Source organism: Microtus pennsylvanicus, chromosome 4 (genome assembly GCF_037038515.1).
Source record: "Microtus pennsylvanicus isolate mMicPen1 chromosome 4, mMicPen1.hap1, whole genome shotgun sequence".
Taxonomy (NCBI): Eukaryota; Metazoa; Chordata; class Mammalia; order Rodentia; family Cricetidae; genus Microtus; species Microtus pennsylvanicus.
In genome coordinates, this window is record NC_134582.1 from 143957935 (window position 1) to 143975352 (window position 17418).

The following is a 17418-nucleotide window of genomic DNA, read 5'->3' on the forward strand; positions in this document are numbered from 1 at the left end:
GAGAGAGTTCATGTCTCTTTCTGACGCTGCCATTAAGTAGCTGTGGCAAATCATTCCCTCCCACCCTGCAGGAGTGGGAATAATTATCTGTACTTTTACCTCATAGAGTCATAATGAGGATCAAATAGAAGAAGAGATGTTCATGCGCCCTGTAGTACACAGAGCAGCACAATCTAAGTATTATTAGACCTAATCTGGCATGGGATTCGCTAATCAAATACCAGAATAGTAAGGATAAAAATGAACTTTGTAAAAAATAATTCTACAGTGCAATCATGGACTCTACCCCCTTTTTCCTGCCACGGTAAGCAATTGCCTTCTCTGTAAATGCTAGAGTTTCTGTAAAGGCCTAGAGTTTCAGTGTGTTCTGGCCTTACTTTACAACTTCTGTCTGGTAGCTTTCTCCACACGGCTTCTTCTCTTGGAGGTGAGCACAGTGTGAGGAGCAAAGGAGGTTCCACATGCCTCTCCACATGGCAAATGGCTTGCCGCTGGATCTCAGGCAAAGATCCTGTCATCCCTGGATACTACCCAAAGGCAGGGACAACTCCAAAATTCCCAACCAGCCCCACTGGTCCTACTGAATCCAGAAGTTCAGTCATTGCTGATCTGCCCACAGTTCTAATTTGCAGTCTGTCTGGCACTGAGGAATCTAACTGCAGTCTCTGTGGTTTAAATGAAATGTATCTACAGCTTGGAGCCCTGTTTCAAAATGTTCCGTGTTATTTTAGTTCAAGGACAAGCTTTTAAAATTAAAATAAAATGGTGATTTTAATTCTAGATTAAGAGTAAAAGTGTTTCAGAGGAAGGCTATTGAGTCTCACCATTGAAGATGGCATCAGAGTTTTAAAAAGATAATCCTATTAAGGTAAACATCTTCACTGCTATAGGAGGCCTAGGTCTGGAGCACACAGCACACATGGAGACAGCACTGTTGCTGCTCTTCAGCTCCAGCAGCCATACTTCCTCCTTTCAGTATTATATTACTGACACATTTAAACCCGGGAAGTAAAGCTTTAGCAAGCGGTACCACTGACACGGTGACAGACCTAATAGAAGACAGCTGACCGTGCAGCTTTACCCTAAACTTAAGAAAAGTCCCAAATCTAAGAGCTGAAGTTTGCGAAACACTCAAGTTGAGATATGCTGTGTGTAGGACAAAGGGCTTCATTGCAGGGTTCTCTGGAAATACTGTTTGTACTGTCCCTGAAATTTGACATCATTTCATCTTTTTAAAAATTGGGACTCTATTTTGAAAATTAAGCCATGACTTCATGGACTGTACATTTATAGAGAAGTGCATGGAAGTTTTAAATTGAACCTAAAAGCAAGGCAGGAAGCAAAGTTCTTGGTCTCAGGCCTGGTCTGGGTATCCTGTGGCCACCCTGAGAAGGAGGAAATACCCCTGCAGACCTGTCTCCCTGTGGCCACCCTGAGAAAGAGAAAATACCCCTGCATGCCTGTCCCCCCACAGACTTGCTGTCCCTTGCAGATGAGCAGATGCCCTTCTAAGGAACATGGTAACTTGGTCTTATGTGACAATTCCTGAAGGCAATTGCCTCCCTCTGCTACTCCATGTCTCCAGGTTCCTAGTTCTGTCTGTGAAGGTTCTTGAGTCTTCCCACCACCGTTTGCCGTTCTAAGGACAGAAGGCCACCATCTGCCCAAGTCGGCCCTATCTCATTGTCTCAGTCTAATATGCTCACAAAGGGCTCTCAACAGTCAGAGGAAGAAGGGGTGGAGTAAATTCTAAAAAGTAAAGGTGATTGGCAAAAATGAATGAGCTCCAGGGCTGAGCCTAATCTTCAGGAATGATGACTGCAGTAGGCAAGGAGTCCACTGAAGCACTCTCCATCTCCTGGAAATTCACAGGCTTCTGTGGGAAATGAGGACTGGAACAAGGCCTACTTCATGGAGCAGTGAGAGTTGAGTAAGGAAATCAATGGGGGAAAAGTCAATGAGAGGCTCTTGTGAGTGTTCAGTGACACCGCTCTTTCTGTCCCTCCAGTGCCCTTGTGTAATCCCTTCGGCAGTGCTCTCAGCTCTTGCCATTATCAGCAAGAATCTGTAGGTTTCGATGGAGACACAGAAGATGTCGGAGGGTTGAGAAACTCATAAGGACACAAGATCTTTAATGGTGATAGGAAAAAGATACAGGAGGCACAGATTGCCTTAGAAAAGGAGAGTGAAAACATTTCACAAAGATAAACCACCATCTTGGTTATGTTTTCATGTCAAACTTAGAATCCTGGCTCTGCAGCCATGGCTGTTACATGCATATTCTGCTAACTTACATCTGCTCTCATCCTACCACCTCAGAGGTGCTGTGAGGACTAAAGGAAGTGTAACACATGTAGGTGAAGCACCACACACATGGCCAGGCACGCCTGACTGTGTGACACACAGCAGCTTTGATCACCATGCAGGCGCGTCTTCGGTACTCCTCCTGCCGCTTGGCATCCCCATGCCACTGCCACTACCAAGCCAGCTTGCTCAGAAGTACACTGCTAATGGCCCTATGCTCAACTGCATGCTCAGTTGCCTACTTTATAATAAATAAGTAAATGTGGTAATATATAACTTTTAAAAAAGTAAAATGAGCCAGATATATAGAGAACACATGACAGTGAGACATGGGGACCCTTATGCAGATAAATGAGCACAGATGAATGAAATACAAATTTGAACTTACTTATCTAGATGAGTCTCATTACTCAGTTTGTAGACTGTCCATTCCCAAAGCATTTAAGCAGTATACTTTTTGATAACTTATAATTAAAAGGTTTCAGTTGCTATTAATCCTATATTTATCATCTATACATTGGAGGAAAGATGAGACAAACCTTTCAAAATTACCTTGTTATGTGGACATCAGGGGAGGCAAAATATTACCCTATAGAACTTTTGTTCTGCCGGGCGGTGGTGGCACACGCCTTTAATCCCAGCACTCGGGAGGCAGAGGCAGGCGGATCTCTGTGAGTTCGAGGCCAGCCTGGTCTACAAGAGCTAGTTCCAGGACAGGAACCAAAAGCTACAGAGAAACCCTGTCTCAAAAATTCAAAAAAAAAAGCAGAACTTTTGTTCTTGGTGCTACATGAGTACATTATATCATATGAGGGAATGGACTTTGTAGATTTGATTAAAATCAGTAGCTAGTTGACCCCAAAATAAAAAGATTATTCTTGATCATATAGGTGGGTTCAGTAGAGTGTCAACAACTCTTAAATGTAAAGGTTTTGATGGTCAAAGGTGAAGGGGGAGTCAGAGAAATTCACACTTGGCATGGAGTCCATGTGATGATGCTATCTGAAAACAGCACAAAGTCAAAGAACACTCTAGAATCAGAAAGGATAGGAAATAGTTATCCCTGTCCCATAACCACCAGGAGTGAATTCTGCCAGTGGTTGGGGAAATCTGCATATGGGTTCTTTACTTGTGCTGAAGAAGCCAAATAACTAACATCCTGATGTTAGCCTGTAAGACCCTGAGTTGAGACTCCAGCAGATAAAAATATTTTCAAATAACTTCTGCTCTCTCAACTGCTATGAAAAACAAGTGTTTCTTTCTGGTTGTCCCCATCATTATGATAAAACACACGAAGAAAACTAGTCCAATGGCTGAAAACTTTGTGATACTCACTCACAGTTTCACTCAGAGCTTGCTTGGCTCTATGATTTTGGAGTCTGGAAAGGGAGACATCACAGCATCATGGAACAAATTTGTTCACCTCATGGAGGAAAGGAAACAAGAGAAAGAGAAAGGGAAGGGCCAACATCCCAAAGACACTTTCCAGGCAATTCCCTACTGGCCTAACCCCCCCTCCCAACCCTCTATGCCTCATCTCTTAAAAGTCCCACCATTTCCCCTAGGCTGGTGAGTTTTGAGGGAAATTTAAGGTCCACACTGTAACAGAAGATAAAAAGATGATGACATTCTTGGAGAATAAAAATAAGATACTAAAATTAAAAAGACCAACTTCAGTATAAAGCTGGACAATATATGGGGTGGTATTAAAGCCAAAATCAGTAATTTGAAAGATAAAGTTATAAAACTGTTCACCACAATCAGGAGAGAGATGACTAATAAATGAGTAAAAGCAGAGAAGCAATGACTTGCAGCCAAATTCTTCTCATTGACTCAAGGCCAAGGTCATCCCAACAGATCACAGCCCAAGGCCATCTTAGTGACTCACAGGCCAACTTCATCTCATAGGCAAATTCTAACAAACTTTTATGACTAGAAGACCTAATATATCATTTAAAAGTCTTCAAAATAAAAGACAGCAAAATAGTTTCTAGTTCTTTCCACCTAATGAATATAACTCTTTTACTAAAGCATGTAAGAACATCAAAATAACATAAAATTATAGGCAAATCTTACTGAAGGTTTTTGATGTAAAATCACTAATATTAATAGAATGTAAGCTGGATTCAGAAGTATATTGAAAGATTGATATGTTATGATGAAGTGAAAAATTCCCCAAGAATTCAAGAACACTTAAATATAGGAATTTTTTAAAATAACAACACAAATAGATTAAAAAATAACTGGAGAATGATCTTAAAAACTGTAGATGTAACTCTCTGTAAATACAACGTGCACCACTGTGTCTGATGGGGGTAGGTGCCCTTACTACCTAGTCTAGGAATGGCTAAAGAATTCCTTTATTCAGTAATTTCCTTATTCTTGGTTTCTAATAACCCAAAACCTTCTGCAAGTATATGATTAATGGTAAAATATAAGAAAAATTACATTTAATGTTTACTCTGGTATTTTGTAGAATCACCAATATGGCATAATAAAAGGAGGAGGAGGGAGAGAAGAGGATACATATAAAATGATATTGGAACAAGACTTATAGGTTGCTTTGAAAATCTACTTTGCTATAAAAAATTATACAAAGTGCAGTAGCTTTTCTATATATCAGTGTTAATTAACTATTAGATCAGATAACTGGCAAAAATTGCATACAATGAAACAATTAAGAACACATAAGATATCTAGTAATTGATTTTATAAGAAATGTGCAAAATACATGGAAAGAATAAAACTGTATTGAATGTCATAAAAGTTGACCAGAATAAAAATTCCTTACTGGGAAGACTTGATATATTAAAAACAAAAATATTCCCCAACGTAATAATGCCAGTAGACTGACATTCAAAGTGATACCAAATTAATTCTAGCAAGAATACTCATCAATAGAACTTGCCAAATTTACTTAAAAGCTGGAAATTGAACTTCTAAGCACCTGATGACAATATCTGGAGGAAAAATGAAAATGGACATATACTGCTATATGTCAAAAGGTCTATATGACCAGAGTTGGAAGAGTGGTCTGCTCTTATGCAATGAATATATTAAGTCTGATCAAATGGAATAGCATCTAGAAATGGGCACCCTACTGAAGTTGGTGTATAACGAAGGCAGTTTTTCCAGTCAGTTAGAAACTGCTGCTGCATTCAGTCAATCGTGTGGAGAAAAAACTACAAGTTAAATCCCAGGTCTTGGAGCAAAGGAAGGAGGACCAAGAGTTCGAGGTTATTCTTGGTTTGGATTACTTGAGTCCCTATCTAAAAATATAATAAAACCTCAGAAAATAAATAAGTGAGTAAACACAGAAGTCAGGTCATTACCTCATGTAATTTACAAAAATAAATTCTAAGGAGAGATCATAAACTGTGCTATACAATTTAAATATTTGAAATATTAGAGAAAACAGAAGCAATGGTTATAAACTTGGGCTAGATCTTTCTAAAATGATACATCACACAATCCCCATCATGATAGACACAACCGAGACCGCTGAGCCCCCTAAGCTCAATGTACTCAAAGCATGAGTTACGTGGTAGGTCTCTACCTGAGCGATTCTCTGAGCTGTGTTTCCCCAGGGTGGGTAATTGGTAAGTCTCTACCTGGCCGATTCTCTGAGCTCTATGTTTCCTCACGGTGGATAACTGGTAGGCCTCTGCCTTTGCATTTCTCTGAGCTCTGTGTTTCCTTCTCCCTGATGCCTCCCACAGAGTCACAGATTTTTAGGGGTGTGTCATTTACAGATCACCTCAACATGTTTCTTCACTTCACAGTAAAAGGAACTGGAGTTTTGGGCTGATGAAGGGACCTACCTCAGAACACAAACCCCTGCTATCAGTTCTGGCTCAACTGGACTTCCTTAGCCTCTGCCTCTGCTCTTTCAGTCTGTGACCTCCCATTGGTTCATGTAAAGAAGGAGGCTTTGGTAGGGGAGAAAATCTGGCCCAACGATATTGTTTTCCGAACTCCAGCAGAGGCTACAGGTGTTTTAACTACCATAAAAATATTGATTCGAGCCGGGCGGTGGTGGCATACGTCTTTAAACCCAGGAGGCAGAGGCAAGCGGATCTCTGTGAGTTCAAGGCCAGCCTGGTCTACAAGAGCTAGTTCCAGGACAGGAACCAAAAGCTACGGAGAAACTCTTTCTAGAAAAAAAAAATATTGATTCAACTTGGAATGTGTCAACGGAGCCCCTCTTTGGGCCTTGTGCAACGTCATTTAATAAAAGTGAGGCCAAACGAGTGCAGGTTGGGTGCTGGCCAAGCCTGTTCCCTGGGTTCCTGTAGCTCCCGGAATACTTTCCTCTTGTGTGTTTCCAGGTACGGTAGGAATGGTCTTCTGAGTAGTTAAGATGTCATGAAATCACATTTCTCTAGTGCCAGGAAAGTTACTGTATGTACAAAAGAAACTTCAGAACTCAACTACAGTAATGGTGAAACAGCCCTCAAATACTTTTTAGCACAGTTAACCACTACTATTCCAGATGATTTTTGCTTATATTTTCTAAGCAGAGAGTAAGGGGCAAGTCTACGTTAAGAAAAATCTTCTGAAGGAGGAAGGACACAGGTTAGAGAAACTATGGTCTCCGTGAGATGTGAAAGCTAGCCAAACTGGAGCCATATTTCTTAAGAGGTCAAAATAAAGGAAGCAGGAGGCTCAACAAGTGAAAACAGACCAGCTACCCTCCTGACGCAGCGGTGACAGGACCTCAGTCCAGCTAGACAGACGCAGCAGCTCACAGGAGAACTATGGGTGGGAAGGAACCAGAACAATGGTGATCATGGAAAACAATAACATCCGCAGGCATGGCTTCAGCTGCAACTCAAGAAGGCCATGTGGACCACAAGCACCCACGACAGCACAGCCATCAGCCCCACACTAGGCTGAGACACCACAGCAAGGGTCCTTGGCACCCAACAACTTCTGGCCCAGGATTTTACATCTAGAAATGCAGAACATAGTAACACTTAAGGAATTCTTCCTCTGGCCAAATAGCCATTCCTTTTTTTTTTTTGGCCGTGAAGCCATATGACAAATGATTCTAAATTCCACACTGCCTTTTAATGCATCTGCTGTCTAAATCAGTGTGGAAACTGGAAGGACAGCCTCTGAATTCTGGCCCTTTGAAAAAGGGCACATTTCAGGGTCATAATGAGTCTTGGCAGAACAGGGCATTCCTATTCCAAACAGCCCTGCATACTGAGCCTTGTCCACCATCGCCTGAGTCTGTCTCGGCTGAAAGGACAATGCGTTCTTAGTGCACAAGTGGCTATGTGAAATGTAAGAGCACTCTGTCCCTTGGAACTCTCACTGGATGGACAGTTGTCTTCCACCACTGTTCGGTGGTTTAAAGGTTTCATTTTCATCCGAGTTCTCTATGTTTTCAGTTTACGCTTTACATTCCCAGTATAATCCTCTTTGCACTGCTATTGTTAAACATCTCACTTCTTTATTAGAATGAAAACTACTCAAAGGCAAAATTTACTTTATCACACACATCTATACACATGCATGTGCGCGCGCACACACACACACACCAATACATTGTTTCCACCAGAGATGTTTATTTATGCTCCAAATGTCAGCAATGAGGTAGTTTTTAACACTGTGTGCAGCCCAGCAGTTCTGGAAGATACTGGAGATCACCGAGGCTATAGGGCCAGTGTGTTAAGATGCTGCCTAGTGTCCTGAGCCAGTGAAGTTTAAACTTCACATCTGGTTCTCTTAGACCCTGATCTTAGGAAGTACTGATGAAGTGCTCCAAATCTGACCTGAGAAAGTGCTCCCAATCTGACTTGATGGGGAACTCTCCATTCCTTCACAGAAGCTTGGGTGCCACGAAGTAAACAGAACAGAATGCTGGGAGGAAGAGGAAGTGAACTCAGACACCATTTCCTCTCCTCTCTGGAGCAGACGCGATGAAGCTCAGACCCAGGATGGACGTAGGCTAGAATCTTCCTGGTAAGCACACCTTGGGGTGCTACACACATTATTAGAAATGGGCTAGTCCAGGTGCGAGAGTTAGCTGAGAAGAGGCTAGATATAATGGGCCAAGCAGTATTTAAATGAATACAGTTTGGGACCCATAAGAAGGCTTTGTGAATAAAGCACTTGCCACTAAGCTTGACATCCTGAGTTTGAGTCCCAGAATGCACATAAACATGAAAAGAGAGAATCCAGTCTGCAGAATTGTCCTCTAACCTACACACACACACACACACACACACACACACACACACACACACCTTTACTTGAGTACACATGCATACTCCATCACACACAATAATAATATGTGACTTTTTTAAAAGTTCAATGAAATTGGTAGAAATGTATACACAGCCATTTTAAGTTCTCAAAAGTTCAACACTAATGATTCAAAATTCTTAAACACCAATTAAGTACCTGGAATTACCTAAAGCAATTAGACTAAGCAATTCATGTCTAAAAAGCACTTTTTTGTTGTTCCTATGGTACACACAAAGCCATTTACTCATCATGAAGTAAGAAATGGGGTTTGAGGGTCCCTCAGGAAAGTCCATGACCACCTGCCCTTTAGTGCACCACACTAAAACAAAGCTGCCAATGGGGAGGGCCGGTTCAGTACAAAACTGCTATTTAAACATGCTATCCTCCACCAACCTGGAAAAACAAGAAAAAAGTTCTGAGAAACAAACAAACAAATAAAAACCCCAACTTCTTAGGATACACAAGTATATTATCCTCCTTTGCTTCCTGAAAACTCACAGTTATCAATAATCTAATAAGTTATAGAAAACAAATACATAAGGCCTTAAAACTTCAAAGTACCAAAATATTCAGGGCTGGCAGAAAGTACATATTTACCCAGAATAAAACTTCTGTAAAAGCAACGCTACACAGAGAAATTTAGACAGAAAAGTAGCTGTTGAATTCTAGAAACAAAGCACAGAGGCAGAAGTGGGGGAACTAATCAAAGGATGGGGAGGGAGGGGGAGAGACAGACAGACATGGGGGGACAGAGAAGGGGAGAGTACACACATCCATGTTCATTAAACAGAAAAAAATGTCTTATTCTCAGAGGCAGTAAACATTTTTTTTTACATCGTCTTCAGTCTTGGGCTTCACATTAGGAGGGGGTTTTGGCTTATATTTATTATGCATGGAGAAATGGGAAAAAAGACACTTTTACACCAGGGTTTGAATTTGGCTCGAATTTTAGTGACATTTAGAAACCCCAGGGAATGAAAACACTGACACAGTCTTAAACACAGTGATGCGAATGGACAAGCACATCCAGGGAACTGCCCAGGAGGTGACTGGCCACTGCAGTAAGTCTGAGCATCAGGAAACAAACACGGTGGATCTGCTGACATATGCCAGCAGAATAATCAGAACAGAATATAGAGAATGCCTCTACAGGATCAGAGCTTCCTGCTCATAAACATGTCTTCAGTAGGAGAACACAGAAGAAGAGAGGGGAAATATAATGTGTCGTCTGCCATTCTGAGATGTAAGTTGGAGGGAGGAGGGAGCAGACCTGAGTCTTTATTACCCTTAGGAGGCATGAACTCTAAGCTACATTCTCAATTCCAAACAGTCATTCTTAAAAAGGCAAAACTTTGTCCTTGTTCTTGCCAACTCCCAAAGAGCCAGAAGCATCCTGATAGATGGTCTAAATCTCACCTTGTTTCGGAAGCCTCTCCTCCAAGACCGTGCTCTCAGTGACAACCCCACCTGCTTGATGTTTCCGTCACTGCTGGATTTTCTTCAGACTAGCTAATCTTTCCCGCTTATTACCAATGAATTTCCTGGAAGTTCCTCTTTTACTTAAAATTGAATTTCTTTCATTTACAATCTCTTTTGACCTTGATTTCATTTAAGTTTTGCCTGGTTTCAAAAATTTACATTTTATTATCTGTAACTTATTCAGGATCTTTTTCTTTCTCTTGGCATGGTAATAAATAAAGACCAATGCACACTTGTGTACATTTGAATGTCTGTCAAGCTCTTAAGAGCAGTTACACTAAAACATTAAAACATCAATCACTCACTTAAGAAATATTTATGTGCTCTTTCCCATCTTGCAAGATGGCGGGTGAAAAAGGCGAGAAACCTGATACAAAAGAGAAGAAACCTGCAGCCAAGAAGGCTGGCGGTGATGCCCCTGCCACTGGTGCAGCCAAAAAGCGTGACCCTAAGGCTAAAAAGCTCAAGAAGGGGAAGCCCCATTGCAGCCGAAATCCAGTTAGAGGAATTGGCAGGTACTCCCGATCTGCTATATATTCCAGAAAGGCCATGTACAAAGGGAAATACACAGCTGCAAAAACCAAGGTTGAAAAGAAGAAGAAAAAGGAAAAGGTCCTTGCCACTGTCACAAAACCAGTTGGTGGTGACAAGAATGGTGGTACCCGGGTGGTTAAGCTTCGAAAAATGCCCAGGTATTATCCTACTGAAGATGTGCCTCGGAAGCTGCTGAGCCATGGCAAAAAGCCCTTCAGTCAGCATGTGAGACGCCTGCGTGCCAGCATCACTCCTGGGACTGTCCTCATCATCCTTACCAGGGTCCACAGGGGCAAGAGAGTGGTTTTCCTGCAGCAACTGGGCAGTGGTTTACTGCTTGTGACAGGACCTCTTGCCCTCAACAGAGTTCCTTTGAGAAGAACACATCAGAAGTTTGTCATCACCACCTCTACGAAAGTTGATATCAGCACAGTTAAAATCCCCAAACACCTGACTGATGCTTACTTCAAGAAAAAGCAGCTGCGTAAGCCCAGGCATCAGGAGGGCGAGATCTTTGACACAGAAGGAGAAATACGAGATTACAGAGCAGCGCAAGGCTGATCAGAAAGCGGTGGACTCGCGGATTCTGCCAAAGATCAAAGCTGTTCCTCAGCTGCAGGGCTACCTGCGCTCTCAGTTCTGTCTGACCAACGGGATGTATCCTCACAAACTGGTTTTCTAAATTGCTGACAACCTAATTAAACAACTTTATGTGTCAAAAAAAAAAGAAAGAAATATTTATGTAACAAATATATTACTATTTGAAGTGCTAGGGAGTCTGTGAAAACTCAATCAATACATCACCAATTTAGGGCCACTGAGAACTTGTAATGCATTTAAGGCAATGGGAATCACTACCTAATGGACAGACAGAACGTGCCTGGAAGCAAGATGGCTCAACTGGTAAAAGTGCTTGAGTTTCACTGTTAGCGACCTTTGTTCCACATAAAGGTAGAAGGAATCAAACTTCACTAAATTACTCTCTCTCTGGTCACCATATGTGTGCTTCCTACCATGTAAATGAGTGCACACACACATACATGCATACACACATACACATGCATACACACACAGAGAAAGGATTTTGAAACATAATCAATTTTTTTTGCATTCAGACAAGTATGAAATTAGTATTGCTGTCTGTCTTAAGTATTGCGATGTAATAAAGGACAGATATTCTGGATCAAACCCAGCTCTGACAAAATCTATGCATTCTCCAAGCTAAGAAGTCACTTTGGGTTCACTGGCAAGCCATGTGGTTACTGAGGCTGAGAGTCTCAAATCTTCATTTTGGCTCTCTTAGTACCAAAGAATGAGTCACTCAGGGAGTGAGTGACTGTCAGTCTCTGTCTTTCCCTCCCTCCTCCCTTCCTCTCTCCTCTGGCCTGTGCCTCTTAAAGTTCTTCACTGAAGGAGACACTTTGTGTAACTCCATTCATATTTTTCAAGTGAAATTGCCCACATAAGCTCACTGAACATTTACTGAGAACCTACAGATTGTCTAATGTTGTCATAATTTTACCCAGTCTCCAGAATGTCTATAAATCTCATATGAAATATTACTGCATTAAAATTACGACCAGGAAAGTTCTGAATCTCAAAATCCCTCAAGAAATCATTGATGTTTATGAAGAGAAGTTAGGATTGTGGCAAACCTGAGGGTTCTGAATAGAAAAGTTAGAATGACTTTTTAAAGCACTGGGGGGTAGGAGTGTGGCTTAGGGGTAGGACCATTTGTCTTACTATCAAAGACCTTTGTTTGATCCAAGCCTTAAATAATGACTTACTGAAGCTCTCCAAGAAGGCAGAAAACACAAAAAGAGTCCTTAAAACATCCTAAAGCAGTGTTTAAAATTATGACGTCAGAGGAGCATACACCCCTGTATTTTTACATTTATACTTAAATTTCTGCTGTTTTGGAATTTCCAAGATGGTGCTTGATTGGTAAAGTCCAAGGCCAAAACCACATGTGGGAAAAGAGAGAAAAAAGAACATCTTATCCCTCCAAGGGCCACTGTCAGCTAAGACAAAGACTCTCAGACATGGCAGCTGGTCTTTGTTCTCCATGATCTTTTGTGCGCATCGTCAGCAACTCCACTGGCTCTCATTTGACTTTGATTCCGCAACAGTGACAGGCAGTCCAAATAGTTCCTGTATCTTAAGTGTTGGTCCCATGTACCAAAAATATGGTTCTTTTTGCTCACCATCAAAACTTTCCCTTTACTGGGGACATTCACCTCAGTCAAGCATGAAAATAGCTAAACATGATTAATTTACATCACACAGCAGTCCTAGAGGCCTGTCTATTTTGTCTAGGACACATGTGACTAATTAAGTCAGTTTAACAAGATGAACTTGAAACGCTCAGCCTCTTGGGAGGTTACACTGATAAATTACATACTGACGGTGGGTTCAGAGAAATCTCTAAATGACCCAGTTTCTTATAAAGAGGCTCATTTGTGAGCTGTGAATATGTGCACAGACACATACAGACAGACAGACAGACACAGCTCTTGTTCTCCAGCCAAGTAGAAAGCAGAAGTCTTAAGTTTTATTTCCAGGCTTTCCTGATATCCTCTAATCACCACACTTAGAAACTTCTTCCTCTCACCAGAGAGAAGAAAATTCAATAGACTTGGTTTTGAAGCAAAAGGCAGACTTAAATCCTATAGGCAAGGCCCTAGTAAGGACTTGTTTTTATAAGGTGGAATAATTAGTTGGTTTTGTGGGAGAACATAAGGAAGAGAGACGACAGAGGAATGAACGATGCCCTTTATCGTGATGTCTCAGACCCCTCAGCACCAGAGGCCTGGGTGTCAGTTTGTAACAGAGACTTATTCCAGCAAGTATCTGAAAATGCCCATTCATTAGCCTAACAGGAGGAAAATGGATTGCTGCTTTAACTCACAAGATGTCTTCCCATGGACACCCTAAGTGACTGCTTGCCTGCAATGTCACTTGACTGTACTAAACAAATTGAGAATTCTGTATTGAAAATGTTTCAGTGAATATTTATTGAGGATTTATTATGGCTTTGGCATAATGCCCAAGGCTGCAAAATACAGAGAAACAGTGTTTACGTAAAAACTAACAAAACACGGGCTGGAGAGATGGCTCAGAGGTTAAGAGCATTGCCTGCTCTTCCAAAGGTTCTGAGTTCAATTCCCAGCAACCACATGGTGGCTCACAACCATCTGTAATGAGGTCTGGTGCCCTCTTCTGGCCTGCAGACATACATACAGACAGAATATTGTATACAAAATAAATAAATAAATATTTTTAAAAAACTAACACAACACTCATGCATTGATGGCTTCTGTTTCATAACCCACAGGCTCTCTCCTCCTTCTGATGACTTAATAAGAAAGGACAGAGGCAGGTGTAGTGGTGCACACCTTTAATCTCAGCACTCAGAAGGCAGGCAGGCAGATCTGGTCTACACAGAGAACAAGGAAATGTAATTGCTTAGCATAGCCAACTGAACGAAGCACACTTACAGTGTTCTTTTAAAATGGAGTTAATGCCTTTGAATACGGCTCAGGCACCAAGGAAAGCCACCGTGCTAACTCAAAGCATTCAGAGTGCCACACATGGTAACCCGGCTACAACAGTGCTATCTCTCAGTCCCTTTGAAGACACCCATTTATTGTTTGGCCTGAAACTTAGCACAGTGCTTTTAGGCTGTTGGTCTCTCTTTCTTTTAATTTTCCAAGCTTGGACATTAAGAGGGAAAAATCAGACTGTTCTTTTTAAATGTACACACATGCACGAGAAAGTTTCCATGTGTAGGTTGCTTTCTCACCGGCTGGATAACTGCAACATGGGCTTTATTTCTCCAGGGAGCCAGCAGATGAGTCGTGCTCAGTATGCACCAAATGCTCTCAGAATGGTCAAGAAAAATAAGCAGCTAATAAACGATCTAAGTCTGAAAAGCACCAAGTACAGGCACAGCCCCCTTCTGAGTGAGCGTTTCATCCCCTCTGAAAAGAGCGCATGTTCTCAAGAGTCAGCACGATGGGGATGTTTACAGGAGATGACCTTGTTTTCACTGGGTAGCATAAATGTGTTTATAAGAAACACCTTTTTCTAAATAAACAGTTGCTACCTAATGCACCTCATTAATTATAATTTTTCTTCCAAGAAACCTTTGCTATACCTGTGTATACAAATTTTATTCCATGCTTCTGTAGTTTGAATAGCTTGAACTGGAAAAATCTCTCAACATGTTCTTTTTAAAGAGACATCTCTATTATCTTAATCTTGTCTGGGATTGGGATTACATTTACATTTTTAAAAATGAAGAACTTCTTATAATTTTAAATGTTCCAGAAAATATATAAAACTGAAGACTTATTTATTCAAAGTTTGAAAAAACAAAAACAGCCCAATGGATCCATCAATTCATAGTTTTGGGGCACTGGATTTACTGAAAACCTGAATTTCTCCTGAGTTATTGGTTACTTATAAAACTTTCTTACTTGTGAATTTATCTTTTATTTTCAAGGCTAATATTAATCTATTGCATATACACAGTTGCAGGTGTGCAGGTGTGCTTGCGTATGCACATGTTGACCTAGTATGTACTGCACCTGTGTGCATGTTTGCCCGAGGTTGACATCTGGAGTCACTTGCCTCTTGTCCACTGAGGATGGGCCTCTCCACTGAACCAGAGCCTCCTGGTCAAGTTGGTCTCACTAGTTGGCTTTCTCTGGAGAGCCTCTCTTTCAAGTGCTGGGATTACAGACTTTCATGAGGGGCTGGTGATCTCAACTCTGGTCCTGAGGCCTGCTGCTTGTGTGACAGATGCTTTAGCCACAGAGCCACCCACCCTGTCCCTTCATGATAATTTAAAAAAGTCTTCTTGATAACTATACACTTGTTTATAAACCTTCTTTGTCATCTCCAATATTAATTTGTGACTATATTTGTTTATTTATTATTGCTTTCAAACTTTTGGTTATTTTCTGACTTTCATTATATCCCCATTTTACTTTTTTCTTTTAAACACCTGAATTTGGAATTTCTTTATTTTTCTTTCTCTGAAAACATTTCTAAAACTCTAAATTAACTCCAATCTCCACTCAGTCACTATCACTCAGATAATAATATAGATTTTCTTTGTTTTCATTATTGGCTAAATGGCTTTTTATTTTTAACTTTACCCAGACCTTTCTTCTGAGGCTGTCTTTATATTTGTGTGTGTTTGGAATTACTTTATGGTGTGAGAGCTAGAGATGAAAACTGAAAAATGTCAACTCAGTTCTTTAAGGATGTCCTGACACTTTTGGAATGATAACACTGTTCACATCTGTAGATAATCGAGGAGATTTTGGACTAACCCATCTGAAGGCTGCACTTGGTGTTCTAATGTGGATTCCTTCCTAATGCTCCAGTGTTGCCATATCAGGCTCCTCATGTAGAAGTTATGCAGAAATGTGTGGTCCCCAAGGCAGGGCCAAGTGTATCATCACTACTCAGTGAATGAATGGGGTGTGGGCTAACTACTCGGTAAGAATTAAACAAATACCATTACTTCAAAGAGAAGTACTCAATAGTCAGAGAAGAGCCTGTCATATATAAGCCATATCCTTATCATGGGAGCTGATGGGTAAGTAGCACCCTCAGACCCTTATCTTCTCCTTGTGCCATCATATGCTTGCTGACCCTCTAAGAAGACTGCTTAGGTCATTCACTTCAGCTACAGGTTTCACCATGGACTCTTTCTAACTTGGTCCCTGTCATATGACATACCTTGAAAAATGAGTTTCATCACAGGATAGCCAAAACAATCCTGTACAATAAAGGAACTTCTAGAGGCATCACAATCCCTGACTTCAAACTCTACTACAGAGCTACAGTACTAAGAACAGCCTGGTACTGGCATAAGAACAGACAAGAGGACTAATGGAACCAAATCGAAAACCTAGATCAATCCACATACCTATGGACACCTGATTTTTGATAAAGAAGCAAAAAATATCAAATGGAAAAAGAAAGAATATTTAACAAATGGTGCTGGCATAACTGGATATCAACATGTAGAAGAATGAAAATAGATCCATATCTATTGCCATGCACAAAACTTGAGTCTAAATGGATCAAAGACCTCAACATAAAACCAACCACACTGAACCTCATAGAAGAGAAAGTGGGAAGTACACTTGAACACATTGGCACAGGAGACCACTTCCTAAATATAACCCCAGTAGCACAGACACTAAGAGCAACAATTAATAAATGGGACCTCCCGAAACTGAGACGCTCAGTAAAGCAAAGGACACGGTCAACAAGAAAAACAACATCCTACAAACTGGGAAAAGATCTTCACCAACCCCATATTGAACAGAGGTCTGATCCCCAAAATATACAAAGAACTTAAGAAATTGGTCATCAAAAGAACAAATAATCCAATAAAAAGGGGGGATACAGACCTAAACAGAAAACTCTCAACAGAGGAATCTCAAATGTCTGAAAGACACTTAAGGAAATGCTCAACATCCTTAGTCATCAGAGAAATGAAAATCAAAACAACTCTGAGAGTCCATCTTATACCTCTAAGAATGGCCAAGATCAAAAACACTGATGATATGATGGAGAGGATGTGGGGCAAAGGGAACACTCGTCATTGCTGGTGGGGGTGCAAACTGGTACAGCCCCTTTGGAAATCAGTATGGTGAATTCTCAGAAAATTAGGAAACAATCTACCTCAAGACCAGCAATACCACTTTTGGGTATATACCCAAAGTATACTCAACCATACTAGAAGGACATGTGCTCAACTATGTTCATAGCAGAACTGTTTGTCATAGCCAGAAGCTGGAAACAACCTAAATGCCCCTTGACCAA

General features: G+C 41.0%; 1 protein-coding gene and 1 pseudogene across 3 annotated transcripts in view; one reads left to right on the forward strand and one right to left on the reverse strand.

Annotated features, from left to right (window-relative positions):
- Mkx (mohawk homeobox) overlaps positions 1 to 17418 on the reverse strand; it is a 65119-nt gene that overhangs the window by 31834 nt on the left and 15867 nt on the right. The window lies entirely within an intron of this gene.
- Positions 10365 to 11307, forward strand: LOC142848958 (large ribosomal subunit protein eL6 pseudogene; annotated as a pseudogene).